The following is a 16,166-nucleotide window of genomic DNA, read 5'->3' as shown; positions in this document are numbered from 1 at the left end:
TTTGATGATGCCAGGATGTCATCAAGCTGCATGGACCCACAGAAGAGTGCCCAGTGATACCCAAAACCTCAAGCAGAACATTTTGACCAAGAAGTCCAAGTGTAAAAGTAGGGTAAGTGGCTGGACTTGAAACTTATGGGGGGAAGGTTCTACCATGGGCAACTGAGCAACGGGAAGGGAAACCTGTAGGGGGAAGGTTCTACCGTAGGCAACTGAGCAACAGGAAGGGAAACCTGTGGGGGTAAGGTTCTACCATGGGCAACTGAGCAACGGAATGGAAACCTGTGGGGGGAAGGTTCTACCGTAGGCATCTGAGCAACGGGAAGGGAAACCTGTGGGGGGAAGGTTCTACCATAGGCAACTGAGCAACGGGAAGGGAAACCTGTGGGGGGAAGGTTCTACCGTAGGCAACTGAGCAACGGGAAGGGAAACCTGTGCGGGGAAGGTTCTACCATGGGCAACTGAGCAACGGAATGGAAACCTGTTGGGGGAAGGTTCTACCGTAGGCACCTGAGCAACGGGAAGGGAAACCTGTGGGGGGAAGGTTCTACCATAGGCAACTGAGCAACGGGAAGGGAAACCTGTGGGGGTAAGGTTCTACCGTAGGCAACTGAGCAATGGGAAGGGAAACCTGTGGGGGGAAGGTTCTACCGTAGGCACCTGAGCAACGGGAAGGGAAACCTGTGGGGGGAAGGTTCTACCATGGGCAACTGAGCAACGGGAAGGGAAATCTGTAGGGGGAAGGTTCTACCATGGGCAACTGAGCAACAGGAAGGGAAACCTGTGGGGAGAAGGTTCTACCATGGGCAACTGAGCAATGGGAAGGGAAACCTGTGGGGGGAAGGTTCTACCATAGGCAACTGAGCAACGGGAAGGGAAACCTGTGGGGGGAAGGTTCTACCATGGGCAACTGAGCAACGGGAAGGGAAAGAGAAAGAGAAGGGAAGACAGAGAGAGGAAGGGGTGGGGGGGTAGTAGCTCAAAATAGCCCTGTGGTATCTATTTTAAATGCTTAATTTATTATTTTTATTGTTGTGTGTGTACGATATGGGTGTGTGGGTGTGGGCATGCGCGTGTGCATGAGTACAGGGACATGAAGAGGCCAGGAGAGAGAATCAGATGCCCTGGAGCTGGAGGGACAGGTGTTTGTGAGCCACCTGACATGAGAACGAAGAACCAAACTTGGGTCCTTTGCAAGAGTTATCAGCACACGCTCTTAACCGCTAAGCCATCTCTCCAGCCCCCAACCTGACAATATCTTAAAATAACTTTATAAAACATAACGTATCTGAAAATAAATACATAGGGAATTAATAACATTTTTTCATCCACAGGGAGGGGCAGGAAAACTAGAAGCCTAAGATGCAGGAGGGAAATTTTTCCCTGAATAATACCTCTTTATAATTTTTTAATTTTGAATCCTATGAATGTATTTTGTCTATTCAAAAATTAAATTAACAGATGCTAGCACTGGTTGGCTCTGGTTGCTGTGGCAAAGGTTTTACTTCCTTCCTCTATTTTCTTGTGTTACCTGGAGTTTTTAATGGGCATGTATTACATTTTCAAACGAAGAAAAATAATAACACAATTAACATTTTCTCCCAATGTTTGTGTGTATAGACTGAAGAACTGACTGGGCCCCAACCTGTGACCAAAACAAAATGATTCTCAGTGGCTTTGTAGTCCAAGAGAAACCTTTAAAGATGGAAGCGGGTTTGTTGTGGGGATGCAGAGGGTGGAAGGAGGAAGTGAGGCCAGCACCCAGGAAGAACTTCCTGCCCTGTGAGGATGAGCAGCCCATCAACAGAAGTATGCAAACATTGACTTTGATGTGTGGGGATGGAACAGGGCCTGTACCAGAATGCACATATGCACACCCGGATATGGGAACACGTGGGAAAGCATGGACTGGCTTGAGTCACAGACGACACGTTTGACAGCAGAGATGTGGCTATGTGTGCATGTACACACTCCGGCGAGTGAAGCTGTCCATCTACAGGAGTGTGTCCCTTCATCCCAACTGTGACACGGAGAAAGATACTGCACACACAGACATCCTCGGTGGCCTCTCCTCCTGTGTGATGAGGGCGTCTCAACACAAACCCCGTAGGTGCCCAGCCAGGGTGAGAGCACCTTTGTTAGCCTGGCACATAGTAGGGCACTCATTAAATATCCCAATTTCACAAATGAGAATGTAGGCAAAAAAAAAAAAAAGTTGGCTCTTTGTCACATATACAACAACAGAACCCGAGCTCAGAGGGCCTGGCCAGAGCTAGCTTCCTGTACTCTGTAATTACCAAGTAAAGTCTGTAGGAAGCTGCCAGTTTGGGCCCAGCAGACCAAATCAAAATGGAGTACCTTGTGCTAATGTTTCAGGCCCCAGGAGAGTGGGAGACGCCAGACAAATCTCCAGGTGGGCCAAGAAATGTCTTGTCCCCCAGCTACAAGCCCCTGCTTTAGTCTTTATGAGAAAGGACACTTTAAAGGGAACAGCCTGGTATTTGTGTTCTGTTCCTGCCTCTGTGGGCCTCTCTGTAGAATGCCCACTCAGTCCTACCAAACGAGGGCTGCCTGGCTCTGAATGGAAAATAGAAGCCAGTAAGATCTTCCAGAGAGAACGGCATCTAGAGTTTTCAGGCTCATAATCTCATACAGTAGAGTGTATGATACAAGAGTCACAAATTCAAGGCCAGCCTGAGCAAGTTATAGAGACCCTGGCTTTAAAATTTATTTTAAGGTCAAAGAATGCTTGAGATGTAACTGAAAGACAAAGCGACTGCGTAGGCATAGCCCCTGGATTCAATTCCCATAGCACCAAAAAGGAAGTTCAATTAAATTTCTTGTGATTTTGTCATTTGACAATATATAAATAACTTGACACACATAAAACTCTTCATACGCAATCATGACTATCCACCACATAAATATTTATGGTAGGTTTCTCTCTCTCTCTCACACACACACACAGACACAGACACACACACACATCATATATAACATATGTATCCATTATATATAGACACTCATGACAAACATACCGATACTGAGGTATTTATTACTTACTCACAGTAGTCAATCACACACTGGCAGCCATTGCATGTACACATGCACATGTAATATGCACATACCTGTAATATGCATGTCCAGACGTCCACTGTGCACACCACAGACACCCGAATGTAACAATCTACTGGCTACTTTTTAGGCAGCAATGAGCTTGGTCCCCTTTCATGCATCCTGTGACTTCCTACTCACGAAAACCCTGCAAAGCGGGTGTCTTTCTTCCCACAGAGTCATGGGAAGTGAGGAGCAGAGAAGCGAAGTAACCGCCCAAAGGTCTCCTCTCCGTCAGGAAGAACAAAAGCTTGTGCTCTGGCCCCTGAACACCACGCCTCCAGCACGCACCTCCGTTCCAGCTACCATGCTTGCGATTGAGGTATGTAATTATTCACCATACAATGGTCTGATACAAAAATGAAATTACCAGTGACCTGGGCGTGGGCAGCTGCTTTCCAGCAGGAACAGTTTTGAACAATCGGATGATCAGACGTCTGAGTGACATCTTCCCTTTGTTCTGATTAAATTGGCCTCGATAGGCGCTTTTGTTAAGCCGGAGCCTCTCTAGACAGGGGCTAATTTTTATATCTCATCTGTAAACAAGAATACATCTGTGAAAGGTGAAATAGTCAGGGCTCATGGGATCCGTCGAGAGGTTGGAACTTTTCAGATTGACCTCATGACTCCCAGGAGTCAACTGGTAGCCTACTTGGAAGATTCGAGGATAAGCTAAGAGCCTTCAGGAATTGGAAGATTCAGGATAAGCCTTCAGGAAGGAGCACCAAAGGCCTAAGGACTTGTTTCCCTACACAGAGCATCAGGCTGAACTTTGTGTCCCCTAAAGGAAAGCAGAAGTTACGTGCTCCCCCTTGCCAACCCTTGGCCTCAGGAAGACAAGGGAAGACCTCTCTCTTGAGTGGGGCTCATCCGGGTCTTGCTGACCCATAACCCCCTCCAAGACACCCAGAACAATATACCAGCTGAGCAGCCACCACGCTTACCTCCTGCTGTGACACAGGCAATACTAGAAGCCCAGCTGTGACCCATGAATCCTGGGGTTGTGATGTGTTCACAGAACAGCTTCCGTGCACCGGTTCCTGGAGGTCACGGAGAACCACCCACAGGGTTCAGGGTCTTTCAGGCTCCACGGAGGCACTTCTCAGCCCATTGGGCTTTGTCCTGGGGTGGAGACACACAACAGGTGACAGGAACGTCCCTCTCTGTGCATTCTTACACGTGACCTCCAGCGCCCAGGGAGAACCAGGGGCCGTCCCAGGAAGAGCAGTGGGAGAGCCGGAAGTGTAGCCAGAGGATTGGGGGAACCCAGACTGAAGCAGGAAGAAAAGAGAGGCCCCGCCTCCATCCCCTCCCATCCCAGACAACTGCTGTGACCTTTGAAGACCAGCTGCCCCCTCCACCCACACACACCCCTCCTCTGGATAGAAAAAAAAAAAAAGTATGGAGATGAAATAAATCAACCAAAGTGGCCCCAAGCCGCTTTTCAAATCCATAACCACCCCAGGCCTCACCGCGGGGCCAGGCTTTGTTACTCCAGCCTGTGTCTCTGTCCACAGCACACACTCTGCCATGGTGGCAGGGGAAGGAGTTGATAAGGTGAGCCTCTCTGGGCTAATGGGTTAGCAGAGGCCCCTGGCAAAGCAGCCTTGTGCTGTTGAATAAGCAGGCGTCCCTTCCAGTTCAGGCAGCCCCAGGAAAACCTCAACAGCAGTCTGGCTTTGTGACAGCTACCATACCTGACTGAGGTCACTGCTAGGTTGGAACCAAGTCCCCAAGGTCTTAGCTCATGTGTTCTTTGCTGCACAGCCAACAAACTTGGCACACACATCAATGTATGCATAACAAGAGAAGACTTCACGAGTGAACAGGCACCCACATGCTGGGTCCTTGGGTGTGCCTGGGCTCCAGGGAACCACCTGACACTCCACTGAGGGAATCCCAGTCTCAGAGCAAACACCCATACCTACAGCAGCCCACTAGGAGAGAGGGGTACAGCTGTGTCCTCTGGAACCGCAACCAAAGAGGGTCAGGACTCTCCTCAGGAGTCAGGCCCTGACCTTAGGAGACCAAGGTTGGATTATGGAGTGAAGGTGGGCACTCACCATTCTGAAGACAGAAACTAAGACAACCCTGCAGGGAAGGAGATGGACCAGTCATCTCTGCCCTTTGCCCTACAAATGAGCTGTAGATGGGGCTCCTGAGTCTGCAGGACGGGCATCTCAGCCCCAGGGCCTCGCTAGGGAGAGCCAGGCAGAGCACGGCTGTCACTCAGCACAGCTGCTCCCCAGGGAACATTTTACAACTTCACCTATTCTGTGTCGCCTGCTTGATGGAGCATCCACAGCAATTCCAGGACTATATTTCTTTGTCACCTTTATTTGCAAGGGATGTCAGTCAGGCCCCGAAGTCAGCCGCCCAGCTGCTCCGTGCCTTTTGTTTCACACGCAGGCATACACAGCCACGAATCCACACTCAGATACACCTCGGCACACATGGAAGACACCCAGGCACACATAGCCACGCACGTATCACGGCACACCAACCTATGAGCCATGCCTTGAGGTCGTCACATTGCTAACTCCGGGTGGACTGTCCATATTATCGTTACACACTTGTCATTTGTAAGCAGAGCAAGGTGCACAGTGTTCCTCATTCACACAGGCACACACACACACACTCAACGGCAAGGTCAGATTACACACACTTACAGAGCCGGAGTCAAGCCAGGATGATGGAGACCCACCCTCCCGGCTTCTGGGGGCCCCTAAAGATCAGGAATAGGTATGTTGAGAAGAATAGGGTTCTCTCAAAAGCCCCACCTGTTCAATATCACACACTCACACACACACACACACACACACACACACACACTCACACCAGCAGGAGCCTCTTCAGCTGCCTAGCTGAAGCTGAACCATTAAGCACTAATTACCACACTCGTTGGCAAAGGGGTTTAATTAACTCTCCGCTGGGGCTCTATGGGGAACCAGGGCCCTGGGCTTCTCCCTCCCCTCTTCTGTGTGGCTGTTTTGGGTATGAGGGAGGGGTCTCTGGTGACTCAGGTACTGGCACGTGTCACACACATCCAGAAATGCACGGCATGTTTACAGGCGTGCTTAGAAGCAGCCCCACAACCACATGATTGCACGCTTTATAAGAGATGAGAAATGACAGACACGGGCAGACAGCTAGGCAGCCGGGTGATTGATGGATGGGCTGATAGAGATAAAGAGATGATGGGTAGATGGATGGATAGATGATAGATAGACAGACCGTAGATAGATGGTAGGTCAGTGGGTAGGCAGATAGGCAGGTAGGGAGCGTGAGAGGGTGGATGTGGATGATGGGTGCATGAGCAATCACGTGGCTCATAGGGCACCCCCACTGTATACTCTTCCCCGCCCCAAAGAGGGATGTGATTAGAATCATCACCCCCCATGTTGATATTCTCTCTCCCTCCCTCCTTGGCCCCTTCTTCTCTTTTTGTGAAGGAAAACTTGACAACGCAGTGGTTGGCGAACGCGTCCTGAAATTCAGCTGCAGATTGGGGTGGTCCCATCCCCCTACTCTGTAAACTTGGATGTATGCCTTCAGCTGCCTGGGACTGTTCTCTCGTCATGAGAATTCAGGTGGTGGCACCTTGATACCTGTTGGCTTGGAGATAAAGGAGACCGAAAGTGTTTGGAACGCACAGTTCTGACATCATGAAGCCCCTTGCCCCTTGGATGCTACCTCCAAGATGGGGGCTGCTTCTTCTGGATGGGTACTCCTTCTAGCTGGAGGTCCTGAATATATTTAAGAACGCTGTCTCCCAGGAAAGATGTAGATCTCCCTTTCCCTCCCCAGCACTACCCCGTCTTTAGGGAACACACACCCGTTCTAGAGATCAGTTCTTGAACAGAGACCCCAGGCTGAGAGGGAGGTCCCCTGAGGGTGCCTGGGGGCCTGCAATCTGGCAGGCAACCAACTGTGTGCCAAGGAGGACTGGTCAGGCACTAAGCTGAGGTTGAAGTAGGGTGAGCCACTCTCCTGGGACCAAGGGCCCCAGCCCCAAACAATGATATATATTTTCAATTTTCTCAAAGATTATATTTTTTTTTTCCTGCAGACGTTCATCTTGTGCTTTTTGACCAGTATAAACTGAAAAGTAATAGAATCCAGATGGGAAAGAGATACTCATTCGTCCTGAGCAGTGCCAGGCCAAGCCCCAGCTCCAGGGCGGGCAGCTGCAGAATCAGGGGTTGAGTCGAAGCAGGATGGGGGGATGGGAGCATAGGACACTGAAGCCCACTGTGACTCCCTCACAGCCCGGTAGCATGGAAGGAAACTGGTCAAAGTCAAGGCAAAGGGTCTTATCTTCCAATGGGACCTTGACAGACACACTCTCTTCTCAGAGGAAAATGGGGAGACTACAGGAGGAACGAGTGTTAAGCCAGAACAGAGCTGCCCATGGGAAAGCCTGGTGAGCATGTCTCCACCCACCAGGAGCAGCACCTCTAACCTGAAGGGCCTGGCTTCTCAATCTAGCCTCAGCCCTGGGCTAACAAAAGAGCCTCATGGTAATGTTAGTAGAGTTAGCCTCAGCAAGACTCCTTGATCCCACAGACACACCCAGGAGACTCAGCTTCCAGCGTCAGAACCCTGCCTGCCTTAGGAAGACTTCTAGGGAACCACTTTGCTTTCAAAAGACCCTCGAAGACATGAGCACGGGCTCTCATTGCCCTCTTTTAGAACCCATTCCTTTGGGAAGTGCTTTCAAAAGTCTGACTCAACTCCACTTGCCTGTAATGTAGTTGCTTACATGTGTGTTGTGGCCTGTGAGTGCAATACCCAAGAAGGCCAGAGGTTTCGGATTTTCCTGGAGTCAGGGAGGCAGCTGAGAGTCACCTGTTGTGGGTGCTGGGACCCAAACACAGGTGCTCTGGAAGAGCAGTATGAGAGTTGCTTCTTGTCCCTGGTACCCTGTAGAATCAAAGCCTACCAGAACTGGGGAGACAGCCATCTAAGACGGCCAACCAGGCACAGTGACACGCGTCTGCAACCCCACTGCCAAGAGAAGCAGGAAGACAGGTGGATGGGGCAGTGAGATGGTGTCAAGAGTAAAGGTTCCTACTGTCAAGCCTCATGATCTGAGTTCCATCTCCTGGACCCACATGGTGGAGGAAGAACACCAAGCTGTCCTCTGGTCGCTGTGTGTCTCGTGTTGTGCGCATACACACACATGCACACACTCACACACGAATAAATGTAATTTTTTTTTTTAAAGAAGACAGGCAAATCCTTGGAATTCACTGGCCATCAGTCTAACCTAATGAGTCAGTCCCAGGTTCCAGAGATTCTCAAAAGACAAGGTGAACAGCACCTTAGGAATGGCACCTAAGACTCACCTCTGACGTGTACACCCACAGCAACACCTTAGGAATGAATGGCACCTAAGACTCACCTCTGACGTCTACACCCACGGCAACACCTTAGGGATGGCACCTAACTCTCCTCTGATGTCTACACCCATGGCAACGCATGCTTTCTGCTATACAAGAAAACACAAACACACACACACACACACACAGCATCATGCAGCCCATGGCCATCATTTTCCAGAGAACAGAAATCTTTCCCAATGTTCCCTGCATGAAGGGAAAGTTGTCCAATCAGTAAAAGGATGTTGGAGTCTGGGATCCAAGTACCAGGCGTGTCATTCCTGATTATGTGACTTTGGGTGGCTTACCTAACCTCTCTGAGCCCTGATCTCTCCAGAGCTCAGAACTCAGTAATGTCCGCCTCTAGGGTTGTTGTGTGAAGCCCTAATTAAATGAGATAACCCCCACAGATGCTAGAGGTGCCGGCACCCTCAGGGCCACACAGCATCTCTGCTCATCCCGGTACTTCAGCTCCAGCATCCTTGCCAAGGGTTAGACTTTATCTGCCAGGGCCAGGAGAAGGATGATCTGGAGGGGAAAGCAGAGTAATTGGTGGTAATCCCGCAGCCGCTTGTAGCTCCCTCCCGCTGCGGGGACGCTGTGGCCTCATCATCCGTCATTAGCCAGAGCTCTTCTGGCCGCTCAATTGCAGAACATGATTTTAATAACCCTGGCAGGAGGGGATCATTCTTCTTTTGTCACTTAACTCTGATTCTGTTTGGGGGGAGAGAGACAGGAATGTGAAAGAGAGAAAGACGGGCTGACAGAGCAGCGGAGATAGGCATTGTAAAATGGGCGTAGAGGCAGAGTTGGGAGGGGCAAGCACGGAGAAGGGAGAGCCCTCAAGCAGGAAGAGGATGGTGGGGATTGGGGAAAGCAGGGCAAGGAAGAGGCAGGGTGGGAACCGGAGGCCAAGACAGGCTCCAACCTCAGAGGCCGGGGATGGGGGTGGGTCCCACCGCACTCCCTCACCCTGACGCTCCCATAGGTGGACAATGTACCCTAACACTAATGATAGTGGTAAGGGAGGAAGAAGGTCTTAGCCTTAAACTGGTCTCAGAGCAGCAATCTATCTAGGATATGGTGATGGCCCAGGCAGGACGCTAGGAACACAGCTAGGTGTACACTCGTCCCAGACCTTGGAGGTCACCCCTAAGATTTTACACTGACTTTGGCATGTCGTCTCATGCTATGGGTCCCTATTCCATATGGTTGTGTGATAGACAGGGGATCTGACTGCTGTGTCCAGCGATGGTCACAATATAGCTGGGAACTAAAGTGTCCAGGACACAAAAGAAAGCCCAGGCAGCTAGCTGAGTGATTTCTCAGGACAGCAGAGAGCCGAGACAAAGGGCACACTGTGAACTTGGGCCCTCAGTAATGTCCCTCCCCACTAGATGATAGGAAAAGGGTCATCAACTGGCAACAGTTAAAGGAACCACCCCAAAGGGCAGACCAGACACGGAGTATAACTATGCTCAGAGGCCTGCAAATCTGGGACCACAGCACCACCTGCTGGCCACCAGAGGCAAGCACCAAGAGAACAGCTTGGAAGGGGACATGGGGCTGTTTCAGTTCCCCACCAAAGACCAGTTTGGAGGTCTCCCAGAGAAAGGCAACAGTTTGGGACCCAAGATGCTCTCTCTGTTTCAGAAGTCACTAAAATCTCCATCAAATGACAAGGCACAGCAATGCAAAATGATCATCCACCTTCAATTCAATTCTCAGGTGTTTCATGTAGACTTAGGTCTTGGGAAGGAAGGGACCACTCAGTTCTTGACATAAGGGAGCCCCTATCTGGCCAGACTGACTGGTTAGAAGCAGGATGCAAGATGAAGGGTGGTGTGAGGTGTGCAGCCAGGATCAGGCAAACACAGAACTGCAGATGGGGAGTTTAGGTGCAGATGGGGTGCAGGAATGAGGACGTCTTCGTGACTGTCATGTACAAGATGAGACTCAGCTCCCCCAAGGGCCAAGCCCATGGCCAGGGTTATCCTCAGGTCTGTGGGTGACTATAAATTTTATTGTCTCTCTGGCCCTAGGGTTGTCCCCACCTGTGCAATGAGTATGATAGGTTGAGGGATGTGCCATGGACTCGGGGCTTGTAGCCTACAGTGCTGCCTCTGATTTTTGCTTCCTCATAGTAAGGAGGAAGCAAAGTACCCCTGAGAACTGCCATAATTCCTCTTTCCCAGGAATGGTGGGCCAGCCCAGCAGTGAGCACAGAACCTGGGCAAGGAACAGAGACGGCCATGGGAAGTGTGTGGCATCTTTTAGACCCTCTAGTCAGGAAGCTGAGGCTTAGAGCCTCTGGCAGAATGGGTTCTGGAAATGACCATGACCAAGGAACATGAGGAAGGCTGTCCCCAGGATCTGGGAACACTGTCAGGAGCAGTCTGAAGCCAGGCACTTGGCCAGCTGTGACCTTTGTCCTTAGGCTTCCAATGCCAGCAGGACCCCACCATCACAGACTGGGCCCCAAAGTGCCAAGGACAAAACACGCACTTCCTCCTTGAGTGAGCTCCACTAGACTCTCCACTACACACTGATCTGAAACTATGGCAACCTGAAAAAAAAAAAAAGCCCTAAGACAGCTCCCCAGCCCATTGGCTCTCCCTCTGAGCCTGCCCTTCCTGTGCTTCTCCCTGATATGCCTCTTAACCAAGGAATTTTGCAACAGGGGGTTCCCTCAGAAAGTTCCCGTGGCTGGGGAGATGGCTCAGTTGTTGAAGTACTTTCAATCATAAGAACTGAATCCAACCCCTAGAGGGGACCTTAGTTCAAGCCCCAGAACCCACCTTCTAATATAAATAAATAAATTGAATGGCTCTAATGATTTTGGAAATATTGGTTCTGTGAATATATCCATATTATTACACTAGGAATGACGCCCTGAATCACAAAGAACAACATACAGACGCTGTGTTCCAGAGGCAGCCAAGGTTGTACTTCCTGTTGGCAACTGAACTTGGTAGTCTTAGCGTCTCTCAGGTGGTACTGGTCTCAAAGGCATAAGGGGTCATGGAAAGCAGCTGAGGCTTGGCACTGTGTGGCAGGGCTAATCCCTGAAGAGAACCCGGGAGAGGCTATTGGTGAAAATGCATTACAGTCACAGCAGAACACCCCAGCATTTTGGAGATGCCAGTATCACTGGAACGACCAACAAAGACAGCAGATCGAGGAGGTAATTTGTGTGTGCAGCACCAGAAGGTGGAGCCAGAGAAGTGACCCAAGCCCTTTGGAGGAGCCAGACATTAGATACTGAGTTATTTACACAGTTGGAGTTGGTTTTGCTTTGATTTGGTTGTGACTGTGCCCTGGTTCTTCCCTCTTGAAGTAAGGAAGTCTTTCTTTCTTTCTTTCTTTCTTTCTTTCTTTTTTTTTTTTACAGGAGCCCACAGTTGAGAGGCTTTGAATTTGAAAAGATTTTGGATTTTTAAAGAGACTGAACTTTTAATGTGTTTGAATTTGTAAAGACTGGGGGACTTCTAAAGTTATTTATGATTTTAGTGTGAGATCTTGAGGATGAGTAAGAAAGGAAAGATTGTGACTTAATAGGGATGTGTTTGTGTTTCAAGTTGACAAGGAGTCAGTTGTGCTGGCTCATGTTAGCTTGACACAAGCTAGAGTCATTGGAGAAGAGGGAGCCTCAGTTGAGAAAACACCTCCGTAAGACTGGGCTGTAGGCAAGCCTGTAGGGCATTTTCTTAATTAGTGCTTGATGTGGGAGGGCCTGGTCATTCTGGGTGGTGCTATCCCTGGGCATATAGTCCAGAGAGAGAGAGAGAGAGAGAGAGAGAGACGGCTGAGCAAGCAATGGGGAGCAAGCCAGCATCCCTTCATGGCTTCTACATCTGTTCCTACCCTCTTTGATTTCCTGTCCTGACAGCCATCAGTGATGGACTATGGTGTGGAAGTACAAGTCAAATAAACCCTTCCCTCCCCAATTTGCTTTTGGACATGATGTTTCTTTTTTTTTTTTTTTTTTTTTTTTTTTTGGACTTTTCGAGACAGGGTTTCTCTGTAGCTTTTGGTTCCTGTCCTGGAACTAGCTCTTGTAGACCAGGCTGGCCTCGAACTCACAGAGATCCGCCTGCCTCTGCCTCCCGAGTGCTGGGATTAAAGGCGTGCGCCACCACCACCACCGCCCGGCGGACATGATGTTTCATCACAGTAATAGAAACCCTAACTAAGACAGAAATTGGTACCAGCATCAAGGGGTATTACTGTAACAGAGCTGATCATGTTTGGGAAGGATTGTGGAAGGACTTGGGAACTTTGGGCTGGAAGTCACTGAGTGTTGAGAGTTCAGGGGGGTGTTCTGTAGGAGCTCAGGAGATAACGTTGAGAGAAGTGCAGATGACAGAGGCCTGGCTTGTGACATTTCAGAGGGAAGCAAAGACTTTACTCGGCTATTTGAGTTAAGAAGCTGTGGTTCTGGTTAGTTAGGGATGAAAAATCAGCTGTGACGAACAAGACACCAGAGTCGCTAAAGTGAAACCTCGCTTTCCTGGGAGAGTGGACACTGGTCAGCTGGGGCTGAAGAATCAGCTGTGATGAAGAGACCAGCATCACTGAAGTGAAAACTCCTGGGATGTGTTTCCTCAGAGTCAGCACACAGGCTGTGGTCTAACTAGTCCAGCAATGGCTGCCTTTGAATGGCTGTCCAAGAATCCAATAGTTGCTCAGTCCACGGAGCTGGGTGTCTCAGTATCTGTCAGAATCCCAAAGAAGTAGGCTCTAATGCCAGTGAAGGAATGGACTTGCTAGTGAGGGCGAGAGCTAGCAGGCAAAGAGAGAGAGAAAGAGAGGGGGGAGAGAGGGAGGAAAGGAGGGAGGGAGGGGGAGGGAGGGAGGGACAAAGCACTTTCTTCTTCCCTGTCCTTTATATAGGCTGCCAGCAGAAAATGCCCAGATTAAAGGTGTAATCTTCCTACCTCAAATATTCCGATTAGAAGTAGGTCTTCCCACTTCAAATGTTTTAATTAAGGAGAAAGCTCCCTCACAGGTGTGCTCAGTCATTTGGGTTTAGTTAACTCCAGATGCAGTCAGGTTGACAAGCAAGAATAGCCTTCACAGCTGGAGAGACGGTTCATTAGTGAAGAGCATGTAGCTCAGCTTCAAGCTCCCATGTCAGACAGCTCACAACTGCCTGGAACTCCAGCTTGAAGGGGAGCTGATACCTCTGGCCTCCATAGGCACCTGCACACAAACATACACACACACACCTCAAAATAAATTTAAAGTTAGTGCAGTGGTATGCACTTTTATAACCCCAGTGCTGGAGAGGAGGCGATAAGCTGATCTCTCCCCGGGCTCACTAGTCTAGGCTTGCTGGCCAATGAGCTCTAGGCATAAAAAATAAACTGTCTGGGCTGAGAGAAGGCTCAGAGGTTAAGAGCACTGACTGTTGTTCCAGAGGTCCCGAGTTCAATTCCCAGCAACCACATGGTGGCTCACAACCATCTGTAATGAGATCTGGTGCCCTCTTCTGGCCTGCAGGGATGCAGGCAGATGCTGTATACACAATTAATAAATAAATTTAAAAAAATAAAATAAAATAAACTGTCTCAAAAACACAAGGTGGACAGCTCCTAAGAATGAGATCTGGGGTTCTCCTTTGGCCTCTATATACACATTCATATACATACATGCATAAACACATACACAAACACATACACACACATACAGAGTACCTCCATGGTATATAATCAACAGTCTTACCCTTGGATACCAGGGATCATGACTGTTTCTTCCTCCCCCTAAGACAGACTCTGTGTCCCCTGGTCACAATCAGTTGATGTCTGTCTTGTTAGGTTTTCTATTGCTGTGAAGAGACACCATGACCACAGCAAGTCTTATAAAAGAAACATTTAGGGCTGGAGAGATGGCTCAGAGGCTAAGAGAACTGACTGCTGTTCCGGAGGTCCTGAGTTCAATTCCCAGCAACCACATGATGGCTCACACCCATCTATAATGAGATCTGGTGCCCAGAACACTATATACATATACCCTGAAGGCTGCAGGAACTGGACTCCTGGTCTGCCGCAATAAGAAGCAGTGATGGGAGACAGGAAGATGGGAGGAAAAATAAGCTGGAGCCAGACATAGCCTCGCTCCCACCTGCCTCCTGCCTTGTCTTTCTTGCCTACAAGTACTGATTCCACCCCTTCGCAGTTTCTCAGCTAGTCAGGTGGGAAGCCAAAGCCGTGCATTCAATTCCCTGTGCTAGCATATTCTGGTTTGCATTTCCTGCTGGCCCTTCCTTCAGTGGTGCTGAGCCACACAGAACCCTGACTTGCTTCAGGTACCCAAGTTCTTGGGGGGTAACTAAAAATATCATCACAAGAGCCCACCCTGACCCTTCCACCATGTCCACCTGCCTCTTCCATCATGCACACACTTCCGTACACGCACACACATGTACTACTTAGTACCCAGAAACCCAGTCTTAGGAACAAGCAGGGTCTTAGTAAAAAGTTGTTGCACCCCAATAAACCTCTCCACTGACGCAATAATCTGAATCAGACCAAATCAAACCAAATTTTAAAAAAGCCCAGGTTTAATAGATACTATCACTCCCGGGTGACATTCCAGCCCTCAGAGAGGAGATGGGGAAGGAAGACAGGAAAACCACGCGTTTGTTCTCTGGGTTGCTGTTTAATACCCTGTGGGAGTGGTCTTGCGCATCTCTGGGGAAGGGTCATTTGGCAGGCTCTCTCAGAGTTGGAGTCTGGACTGAGGCAACTCCCAGAGGAGGAGGCTTGGAATGGAACTTCCACCCAAACATTCCAGACTCTTTGGGTATATGGATGCCAGGGGCTAGAGGAAAGCCCCAACTCAAACACTAAACCCCTCCATGGAGAAGGGTTTTCATTCCTTCCTAAACACACATACACACACAGAAAATGCTGTCCCATTGGGTACTGTAACTGAAAGCCCGGCTCCCCGACTCCCTTCATGAATGTTGCCTGCCTCTCCTGTCAGACTGAAAAGAACAAGGAGAACTTGTACAGTTTCTTAGCAGGGTTCAGTTCTCAGCTGAAGCCACCACAACCTAATCACTGACCCCCAAAAGAGAAGTCATCACCAGTCATGGTTCACTTCTTGACTATACTGCCTCACCTGGAAGGAGTGGATTCTTTTTTTTTTTTTTTTTTGTGCTGAAGATATGCTTTGGTGGGATTTCAGTGGGTGGAGTGGACGAGGTGTGGGGAGATGGACACCATCTGAGGGTGAGTCAGGATGGCAGCCAGCAGCATTTAATTGAGAAAAGAATACCCCTTTTTTTATACTCTATAGTTGCACATAGGATTAAATGGCAGAAAATGGGGCACAGGGAGCTGGGGTGTGGTTTGAGATCGGGGTCGAGGGCTTTTACATTGACCTTGACAATAGGTACCACCAGTCTGCTGTTAAGTTACTAAAAGGGCCCAGGTTCCTCACGCCAGTTACAAGAAGGACAGCTTTAGCGAGCAGGAACTTCCCTCAAGCCCACCCCAACCCCAGGGAATGAAGAGCCTTCTACGACTGCCTGGCCTTGTGAAAAGGACTTCTGGGAAGCAGACACCACAATTTCTCACTCTTGCTAGTAGGCCTGCTCCCCTCAGAAGGCTCCCAAAAGGGGAGGTCCTGACGTCTTACTCTTTTCCCATTGTACCGGACCAGTCT

This window comes from Microtus oregoni, unplaced genomic scaffold (genome assembly GCF_018167655.1).
Source record: "Microtus oregoni isolate MIOR12 unplaced genomic scaffold, Mior012 000005F_ref0000423, whole genome shotgun sequence".
NCBI classification, from domain to species: Eukaryota; Metazoa; Chordata; class Mammalia; order Rodentia; family Cricetidae; genus Microtus; species Microtus oregoni.
This window is presented reverse-complemented; position numbering follows the sequence as displayed.